Genomic DNA, 11,223 nt, shown 5'->3' on the forward strand with positions numbered 1-11,223 from the left:
ATAGATGTCTATTAGATTTACTGTGTCAGTTATGCTACTTATATTTTTTACGTCCTTCCTAATTTTTATCTACCTGACGTGTGATGGATGAGTTAACGTTTTCTATTACTATTTTGTGTTGGTAATTTTTGCTTTTTTAAAAACTTCTTTTGTTGTTATTCTGTTTTTTGGTTTTTGCTTTGTGAATATTTTGGAGCTCAATGACCTATAACTAGATCTTTGCGTGTCTTCTTCAACTGATCATTATGAAGTGCTGCACTGGTCTGGTTAAATACTTTTACTTTAAACTTAAACTTACCCGATAAAATTATCAAAATCCTACTTTCTTTTACAGTATGTGTTCATATTATATCTTTACCAATCATCATAATTTTAATCTTTCTGAGTCACTTTGCTTCAGATAAGTCAAATATGCAGCATGATATTTTGTTTTCCTTTTCTGAAAGTTTGTTTTCTCTTAATAGGTAAGATTAGCCCATTTATACTTATTGAGGCAAACAGTATATTTGGTTGTAGTACTATGATTTTACTTTAACTTTTCTTCTGTATTTTGTTTCCTATTTTCTGCTGTATTATCATCTGAGCTTTCTTTGTTTTGTTGTGTGCGTGATGGTATATTTTTTCACCAATAGTATGGAAAAGAAGTATTTTAAATATTGTAATGGTTTTTCCTTTATATAATTTTATATATCTTAATAATATTCTCAAACCTTTTTGTTGATTTATTATTTTTGTTTTATATGTTTGTTTACTTGTTATTGTTTTAATATGGAATATATAGGGTTCCTATTTTTAATTCTTGAAATCTAAAATGCATCAGGATTTCCTAAGATTTGAGGGCTACTTCCAGCCAAAGATTCCATTCCTTTACTTGAGGAGAGTTTTCTTTTATTGTATCTCTGATTTGGGTGTTACTTTAAAAATATTCTTTTCTTCACTTACACCAGTTATACACATGCTGAATTTCCTTTGTCTTGCCTATCATTTTTTTCTATCATTAATTTTAGTTCTTGATTTCTTGAACTTTATTTTGCTTGATTTTCTCAAGCCCTTCCATATCTCTGTGGTGACAGCAGTGTCGAGTTAGCTTATTCTGCTTCTAATGAGACTTTTATTTCTAAAGAACGGCTTTATTTTATTTTCTTCTTTATTTTGGAAAAGTGGCTTTTTTTTCCTTCCATCCCTGTCTAAGTCCTTCTCTTGTTTGATCGTCTACATTTTGATTCTTTGTATCTCTTCATTACACTCTGTTTCAAAGACCTTCTATTTCAATTATTGTACATGCAAGTTGAGCATTATTGCATGTTATGTCCCAACATGTTCTTATCCTTTCCTGGAGAAATTTCTCTCTTGATATATATTCTCTATCTCTCTCTTTTTTTTTTTTTTCTTTATGGTTATGGTTATGGTTCTGATGCCTTTTTTATTTCTGGGGTCATCATTAACAGAGGCATTTGCTGAGGTGACTGACTAGAGGAAATGGAATACGGGATATTGGGTTGGAAAGAGGCTGAGGCCTTGAATGAAGAATGAGAAGCCTTGACTGCACCTTGCTGAGTGTGAGTCAAGGACAGGAGCTGAGTGGAGCAGTGAAGAAACGGGGGGACCACCAGTGCACCTCACATTCTTGTTGCAGGTAATGACTTCCCCTTTGAACTTCGGGTACCACTTTTTTTCAACCTCTTTTATGATGCTCAGTACTTTTTATTTTTATGAGAGTAGTTTATATACTTGCCTCATCCCCAGATTAGATTCAGCTCGTGGATGGCAGGGACTCCACTTCCCCCATGGTACCAAGTGGAGGACCCAGGTCCCTGAAGCAGCTCAATGTATATTCTTCATTAGGACCAGTGTGAATGGCCTTTAGCCAGTGCTATTGTCTATCAGAGAAGTTAGAGGTAGGTGTGGGAGAAGGTGGTCACGGAAGACTTCCCGCAGGAGATTTGGTAGGGGTCACAGAGGCAGAAAGAGCAAAGCCCAGAGCTCACAAACTCAAATGCATGTTCAAAGTTGCTATCCACTCCACACACTCTCAGTATTCTTTTTCTACTCCAGTTTTGCTCTTCAGCATCTTTCACTTTCTAGCATGCATATGAATCCTTTATTTCTTATGTCTAGGTACTTTTTAATTTCCCGCCCTTCCCTGCAGTGAGGCAAGCTCCATTGAGGAAGAAAGTTTTGTTTGTTTTGCTAGCTGATATCCCTGGTATCTAGAGCAGTGCCTGGCACATAGTAGGTGCTCAGTAAATATTTGTTGAATGAATAAATGCCCAGAGGTGCCAGGCAAGTGACATAAATGAGTGACCTGGGCTTGATATTTACAGCTCTACCTATTGGGATTGTCTTTAATTTCACAAAGAAGAGTCCTTCGCTGTCTGTTACTTAAAGCATGCTGCTTCACCTCTGCCTTTTCTTCTTCTTTTTAATCCTTTTTTTAAAGTAACAGTATAGGTAAAAAGAAATGTTTCTTTACTATAATAAAAAGAACACTCCAAATGTAAGGATAAATGCTGGCTGACACTCAGTTTCAATGACAAGTCACAACACGGATTGGTGGGTACTGTGGAAAACTGGAGAGCATATGCCTGGCCTAAAGGGGCAGCCTCCACTCTGCTGCTCCAGTTCACCAGAAGGGAAAGTTGTGGCAGTGTTGCCACAGCTGCCAATTTTTAAAATGAAGCCAGACATCTGGATCATTTGTGAAATTTCATTACTGCTAAATGTTAACCCTCCAAAATAGAATACTATGTGGGTCCAAACCAAACAAAGCACACTGGGTCCCAGAAGGGCCAGTGTAGCTGCTTGGTTGTAACTCCTGTTCAGTCAGTGGACAGAACACTTGCAGGTACCAGGTGAGCCTCTGCTTTTCCTCTGCCATCCTGGGATCTGTGTGCACACTCCCTACTCCAAGACTGCTTCTTCCCTGTGCCCCTGGGCAAAGTCTAAATGTCATCCACACATAGAGCAGTGGTGGCTCCAGAACCATCGTGGTGAGCTGTCTGAAGGGGTGTCAACTCATTGGACAGGGTATAATTTCAGTCAGTGTGTTCTTGTCTTATTTTAGTTCAACATCATTTCCCAGTTGCAAACCTTTTGAATGACACACGAAATGCAAAACAACATAAAAGGTCCTCCCTGAGGCAGATCTGTGTCCATGTAGAACTTTAATTATTCTTTTTGAATCCTCATCATAATGTGCTACCCCAATTCTGGCAACAACAAAAAAATTAAAAAGTCTGTTGGGAAAGATTTGTGTCACCTGTACTAGGATTTTCTTTTTTTTATAATAGTCTTTATATTTTTAGAAGCACTGAACAAAAGGAAGGGCCTTTCTAATCAAGAGTATTCTTTAGATACAGAGCATCAGACAATATTTGTGATAAATAGAAAATAACTGCTCTTATAGTCTTCTGCGGTGACATTTAGAATATCACGTTTGTCTTTTGAAAGTATTTTTAGTTAAGGTTTGAAGAACAGCATCTCACATACTTGTTGGGTGGGGGAGGGAGAGGGGAAGGAGGATCATTTTAGGAGGTTTAAGATACTAGATTAAAAAGCAAAATTTTCACCAAGAGTGAAGCAGCTAGATTTGGTTAGATTATTTCCCTTACAGATCATTACAGATGATTCGAAGGCATTTCTGGGGGGGAATTGACCAGGTCTCCCATCTCAAAGTTTCAGGAAGGGGCTGCTGGGGACAATGCTCGGCCTCTCGCTGTTATGAGCAGGGTGTGTGGAGCTCTGTTCCTCAGTGGGGGCACCCAGAGGCCAAAATCAAGTATCCTTTTCCCTCACCAGACTCATCAAACAGTCCATATGAGATGAAATGTGAGCTCAAGAGAGCTCCATTTTCTTTGAAAGCTATCCAGGGTGGCCTCTAAACGCCAGACCTAAAACAATATCTTTACAACCGTCAGCCGTAATTCAGTGCGATAATGTAACTATGTTTTTGTTTTAAACCTGACAGCATGTGAAGTTATGACAGACATAAAGCCGGGGTGGAGAGCGGCCGGGAGTGGGAGTACGGGTGCCCAGGCTGGGTGGACAGTTGGGGGCTGGGGCCAGGACCCTCACAGCACCATCTGACACCACCTATGTTCCTAGCCTTCCTTTCAAGGGGCTTCTCCTCGACTGATTTGTGTTTTAAACTAAAGCACTTTGTTTGAAGCGGTCCCCTAGATGGTGTGCCGCGGCGCTGCCCTTCGATTCATATCCACGCCCCTCAAACAGAAGATTGTAAATAAGTTTCTGGCTTCTGCATTTAAATGGAAACCTTTAGTAACCAAAACTAGCTCACCATGGACTTCTCGGCTTGAGACGTCCATTTCTCCTGCAGATGCAAGCGAGAGAGTCAGTTATTGCCATTTGCTTTCAACTGACCCTTAGGCAGACGGGAAGAATAGATTCCCTGTTATTTATTTGGGTGTTTTTGGCAATTTGCTGTATATAAAAGCTGTAAGTACAGCAGCAGCTGTACTTTCCCAAAGAAGGGGCTAATAATGCAGATTTAAATGGTGTTTAGCAGGAGCAAAATCTCAGAGACATCAGCAAAGTTCACCTTAATTCAGACTCTATGAACCAACTGTGTTTAGAAGAGTTCAATTTTCCCTTGGTTTGCTTGGACAGCCTAATTCGAAAAGCTCCATCATTTCCCCCTTGGGGCCATGCTTGGCTTAGGGCCAAGAGCAGGCAGGACCTCCTGCCCACTGGTGAACCAGAAGTGCCCCCTCCGTGTCGGTTGTTAGAAAACCGAAGATATGGTGCCTTGCTGGAGAAATATAATAGCTTCACTTTCACACCTCTTAAAAATCTTTTTGAAAATAGTCCCTCTAGCAGGAGGCTTTTTTGGGATGCAGTGCTTTACACCTCTATATTTTCAGACTGTTTGGGGAGGATTTTTATATTTGTTGTTCCTTTGGCTACGCTGCCAGGGTTGGGAGCCTGGCTGTTGGAGTCACCAGGCAGGCGGAGGACGCCTGTTTTACAGGATGCCTGGGGCTGGAGGGTCAGCAAACCAGGGTGGCATTTTGCATTTCTTTTCTGAGAGATTCTTCAGGGGCCTTCCGCTCATCTGCTGGCCCGGATGGGACATTAGCCCTCTGTGATTTCAGGGCCCCAAATGCCTCTGCCTCTCCCTCCCCACAGGCCATAGGACAACACCTAAGAGGCTCCTCCCTGTTTCATCAGCCCCACCCCCAGCCTTCCCACGCTGGATCATCTAGGAAAGCTCCCCCTTTGATCTCTGTTCCAGCTGTGAGTCCTGGCCCTGCCCCTGGAATCTAGGGCCTTCCTCTGAGCCTCAGGGTCCTCCCCACACCTCGCCCTGGAATCTGAACCAAAGCCCCAATGATCCTATAGTGCTGGGAGAGCACTTAGTATGTAGAGTGATGGCTTCCTGGGTCGTAGCATTCTTTTTTTTTTATTGAAATATAGCTGATTTATAATGTTCTGTTAATTTCTGCTGCACAGCAAAGTGATTCACTTATACAAATATATACATTCTTTTTCATATGCTTTTCCATTATGGTTTATCACAGGATATTGAATATAATTCCCTGTGCTCTACAGTAGGACCTTGTTGTTTATCCTTCCTATATGTAACTTTGCATCTCAGTAGCATTCTTATTATCACACGTTCTTATCATTCTTGACTTGGAGATACTATCAGCTATACAGTGGGCCATCTTCTGAGGGAAACCATAAATAAGCCCAATATCTACTGTAAGTTGCATTATTAACTTCAGACGTGTTCAGTTTTGAATGTCTGAGTCTTAGCACCAAGGAAGCACAGCATTATGGGTTTGTTAAGGAGCAGAACTGATGGCCCAGCCATCTGGAAGGCAGCCTGGCCCAGCGAGCCCCCCAGTGAGTGCTTGGGGGCTCAGGTTGGGTTCAAGGTGAGTGCAGGTGACTGGGCACAGGTGAGCTCTGCCCATGATGAGATAAGGGACTGCCGTGGCCCTCAGAGTATGACCCTCTGGGCACCACTCTGACCTAGACCTGCAGGCAGTCATTACTCACTTGACCAATGGATGCATAAGAACTGATTGATCTCAAAACTCATGTGTTTGGATTTTCCAAGTGATAACATCTTTCCAAACTGGGCTTAAGAGGAAAGTCAGTCAACCTGCACTGGCCCTATTATATATCACAGCCAGGAGAAATGATTATAATTATTATAAACAATTAGAAGATTATCATTACAAACAGTATTATTATCTTATATATCACACATTATATTACTATTATAACAATTCTTATCACAAATATTAGAAGCAACCGTTTAGGAAATGTTTTCTTTGTGCAGGGAATTGTGTTGGAAGTTTGATATTATCTGAATTACCTCGCTCCTCATAAGAACTGGGTAGTTGGCATGCGTGTACCCACCTTGCTGGTGAGGAGACAGTCTCAGGCAGGTGTAAACTTTTGTTCTAGGTCATACAGCTGAGAGGTGGGGAAACAAGATTCAAAATTGCCTTCTCCCCACTGTACCGCATTTAGGGACCCCCCCCAAGTCAGCTTCAACTGTTTCTAGACAGAAACGTGCTCTGGACCTGAGATCTTCCTGTGTTCTGATTATTTCTGCACCCTTGCAGCCACGCAACGGCCGTGTGCTGGAGAATGGCATGACCTCTGGGAGTGGGGGCTGAGGAGGGTGTCCTGATGTATTAAACACCATGTCTTAGGACATTCTTGATTTTTTTTTTTTTAAAGAATGGCAGCTGTGCTAGGGAATTGAAAGGATAGAAGTGGCTAAAATATTTTTAAATGCTTTCTTCTGCATATAGGCAAGAGGTTATATTGCAAGTTCAATGGTAATTACAGTTATTTACCAAGGAAAATAATATCCATGTGAAAGAGAAGGAAATTTGGTTCCGAAAGATGCATGCTTGTTTGTGCCGCCCAGCGCGGTCTGTGTCCACTGAGGGAGCAGGCAGGAGACGTCTCTGGCTGGTGCACAGGGGCGCTAAATAATTCACAGGTGTCAGACACACAAAAGAATTACGCCTGTCTGACCTATGAGGGGATAAATCCTGCGTCTCTGCTTATGTGTCTTTAAGTGTCATAAAAATTCAGCATTTTTTCCTCCTAATTGTCTTCTATAATTTTGCTAGATTTATTAAAGTAAGATTTTCTGGGGGGTTACTTTTTTTCTTTTCACTGGTAGAATGTGCTCTTTAGTATCATTTTACATAATTTAATACAATTTGTTCCATCCATTGATTTTCATGGGGATACAAGCTGTTCGTTTGTGAGAAAGCTGGCATGGGCGTGAGCGTTGGCAAGGAGACCCGTCGAGGAGTCGATCCTGATTTCAAAGTTCTGGGGGCGCTTCGGCCATTTTGAGGCCTGTTCAGTGGAGCTGGGGCTCCCAGGCCTCTCGCATCCCCCTCGGAGACGCGGGAGGGAGGCCACGGGCTGCCCCGTGGGCTTGCGGGGGACGGGGGGCCCCTACCTGGCGCAGGGGGGCTTTCCTCAAACGTGAAGCCTGACAGAGAAACACAGGTGTTTCTTAATTACTTGTGCAGAAGGGAAGGTAACGCCGGGCGGATGTGCCGGGACCCCGCGCTCCATCCCCAGCAGCCCAGCCAGCGCCCGCCTCCCGGGGCGCCCAGCCGGCTCTGCAGCCTGAAGCCTCATCTTCACGGCCTCCCCTCTTCCCATTGTTCTTTTGTGAAATCAGCCGTGGATATTTAACGAATCAGCCAAACTCTTGAAATGTGGGAAGAGAGGCAACATAATCAGGCTGGTGGTAATTCGTCAAGGCCTTGGGCCCCCAGGTAGCGGAGGCTCAGCTAGTGCTTTTATCTCGGTGGGACCCCTCCCTGGGCCCACCTAGGTCCCCTCCTGAGGGAGGGGCCTGGGAGCTCGGGGCCCCTCCCCCACCCAACTCCCTGTCGGTCCCTCTGACCATTCTGTGCTTCTGGGGATAGATCCCAGGTGACACAGGGACATACGTAGGAAGGTTCTAGGCTGGAGGACAAGAGAACTGGGTTCCAGTCTGCCTCCATTTTGCTGTGTGACCTTGGACAGTTTACTTCACCTCTCTGGGCTGTAGCACCCCACTTAAATTCTGCCTCTCAGGCCCTGTGTACCCTAAAGAGGGTGTCTCCAGTCCTTTGGACTCTCAGGTTCTGTGAAGCTCTGAGCTGTCCAAGACCTGAGCTGACAGAGACCAGGGCTTCTGCTTTGCTCTTCACCCAACAGCCCTGCCCGAGACAGGCGGGAGAAACAGGAGCAGAGTGGATGGTGCGGGAGCCTTACTGCACAGACATGACCCCGCTCCCCCGTCAGGAGCTTGAGCCCTGCTATAGGAAGCACACATTCCTGTCCTCGCTGCTGCTTTTCTGAGTGGCCATCACACCTCCACCCCAAACCAGTGTCATCCCTAGCTGCCTTGGCTTCCCGTGGGGAGGCCCTGGGGACCGTGGCTGTCATGTCACACAGACTGACAGGGACACAGCCCCCTTTTGGGTGGAAGCCTCTGTGCACAAGGGTGCCCCAGACAGTGATGAATCATCTCTTCCCCGCACCCCCGGGGGAAAGCTAAGGAGGCCAAATGAAATGATCTGAGCTGGCCGCTGGCCAGGGCGGCAGGGCTAATCCTTGCCTTTGTGGGAGAGCCTGGGGCCGGGGGGTCTGCCACCAGTCACAGCCGCCTGTTACGGCGCTGGCCCAGGGACCCTGCCACCACCCCAGGGGCCTCTGAGGCCTCCTGGTCGCCCCAGCGCTGCCTTTCCTAATCCCTGCACTTCTGAACCCTCACACAGACCGCAGCTGCCTCCGCCTGCACCGAGGAAGTGGAGAACATGACACCGCGTAGCTCCTGTCCATCCAGGAGTCACTTTGGGGCACCTACTGAATGCCCATTCCTGTGGAAGGGGTTGTTATCAGAGAAAGAGGGGAGACTGGGGCCCTCTGCAGCTGCCGAGTGGACACTTAGTGCCTGGAATAGGGAGGGCACCAGGTAAGTGTGAGCAATTCTCACAGTGCCAGGCACCGGGCTGAGCACTTGACAGGGCTTTCCTTCCAGATCATTACAACAACCCTATGACGTGGGCATCCTTATTATCTGCATTTTATAAATGAAAGGCTGAAGCTCAGAGAGGTCAAGTAACTTGCCCAAGGTTACAGAGCTGGTGAACAAGGCAGCCCTCCTAGGCTTTGGCCCTGCTTGTGGCCCGGAATCTGCTGGGAGTCTGTGTCCACCGGACACTCCTGTACCACTCATCAACCAGTGCTCTTACCCAGCCCAGGGCTGGGCAGGCGTATGCCAAGGTCAAGGGGAATGAGAGACCCCCCTGCACAGGAGCTCACAGTGACCCAAGCACAGTGGCCCCTGCTCGGCCCAGACCCAACAGATCTGACCAACCCGGCCCCAGTCCAAAACCAGAGAGAATGCCGGTTAGTGCGCAGACACCAGGGCACTGTGCTGAGGAGTAGGGCCTGGCTCAGCCTGAACTGTGAGGAAGTGCTGACCTGGAAGATGCACTTTGGGGTGGGGGGGTCATTGTCCTTACAAGTTCATCTGTTCAGGTAGACCGTGAGAGGCACCGTGGGCCTGCCTGAGAGCACCTGGGGCTGCAGCTGCTACCCATGCTGGGCTGGGCAGGTGGGAGAGACTGCAACATTCATTCACTTATTCATTCAGCAAACACCGCATCCTTACTGGTGCCCAGCACTGGGCCAGGCAGGGGACACTCCAAGGTGACCTGGGCGGGCAAGGGGCCTGCTCTGATGAAACTTATATTCAGATGAGGGGAGATGGACCATGAACTCGTAAATGAACGTGCAAAAGAGGTCATTTCAAATAGTATTGTGTGTATGAAGAAAACAAACAAGGGAATAGAGTTAGTAAAGATCTTAGTCATTCATTCATTCACATATTCATTGAACAATGTTTATTGAGCACCTTGTATATGTCAAGCACTTTCCAGATGTGGGGTACCTCGGTAAATAAAACAGCCAAAAGCCATGCTCCCAATGAGGTGTCCTGCGTGTGTGTGTGTGTGTGCGTGTGTGTAGTTTGTGTGCACATGTCTGCCTTGGCAAGGCTGTGTGCCTGGGCACACAAGAACATGGGTTTCCTGGAAGAGAAAGGAGACCCCAGGCGGGAACAAGAGTGGGGCTCAGCTTCCCTTTCAGCCCTGGCCTGCAGACCCTGCCAGCAGCTTCTGCTGAGAGGAAGCTTTGAAAAACCCTCTGTTCTCCAGAAAGCGCTCCTTGACACAGGCCTGGTCTTCCTATCGGAGGGCTGCTCCTATAGGAGGGCTGCTTCCATCATAGCCTAGGTCATTGTCAGGACTCGCCACTGGGCCAAGGTCATCACAACCCATACCAGGGCTGCAAGTTAGGCTGGCCTAGGCTCCACAGGGAGGCTCCTTTTTATTGCTCACCCAGCCACTTGCTGAAAAATTAATTTGCAAATGAATCACATTTACTGAGACCTTCTGGATCAGATAACAGATGCAGCCTGGCCTGTTCCAGAAGACCATCCAGAGAAGAAATCCTAAAAACTAAAAGCTTCCGTGGACAAAAAGGCTCCTGCTGGCCTGGCCGAGCTTCACTCCCAGTTTGAGCTCCTCACTCGAGGTGTGCTGCTGGATATTTGGAAGCCTTTCCTGGAAACAGAGACTACAGGCTCCAGCCTTGCAAGTGCTCCTGGAGTGGAGGCTGGGCGAGGCAGCCGGGCACTCCCGGCCGGCTCTCTGGATTAGTTCTCCTGGAGCCCCTCGGAAGCAACCAGGAGCCGGCTCTCCCCTCCCTGACCATCTGCTTGAAGCATCTGGTGATCAGGTGCAAGCCCCACACTGGAGCATTCAAGCTGAAATGTGCAGTCACCTTGCCTCCCACACTGGCTTCTGTTACACCGCCAGGCTGCCCCTCTTTGTGTTGGGGAGACCAGTTTTGGGCTGGAAATCTGACTGCTGGTGCCGGGAATTTGCCATGGCTGCGCTGAGATCCTGCAGCCCGTGGCAGGTCCAGCCTCCAGACCTGAGTCTCCCCTCCTGCCAGGGTCTGTGGACATGTCTTCAGCGAAAGGCTGGGACTTTTGACAGTGAAGCAAAGATTGTTCTTTGATGTTCCCTTTACCCAGCTGGGTAGAGCCAGTTGCAAATATTTGGATCCTCCTGTGGAGAAGAAAGGCCCAACAGCTTTCTCTGGCCCACCTTTATTGGATAAAGAAAGAGTGGGTCGCTCCCACTGCCACTGCTAGTCTTG

This window comes from Lipotes vexillifer, unplaced genomic scaffold, assembly GCF_000442215.2.
Source record: "Lipotes vexillifer unplaced genomic scaffold, Lipotes_vexillifer_v1.1 scaffold182, whole genome shotgun sequence".
Classification (NCBI taxonomy): Eukaryota; Metazoa; Chordata; class Mammalia; order Artiodactyla; family Lipotidae; genus Lipotes; species Lipotes vexillifer.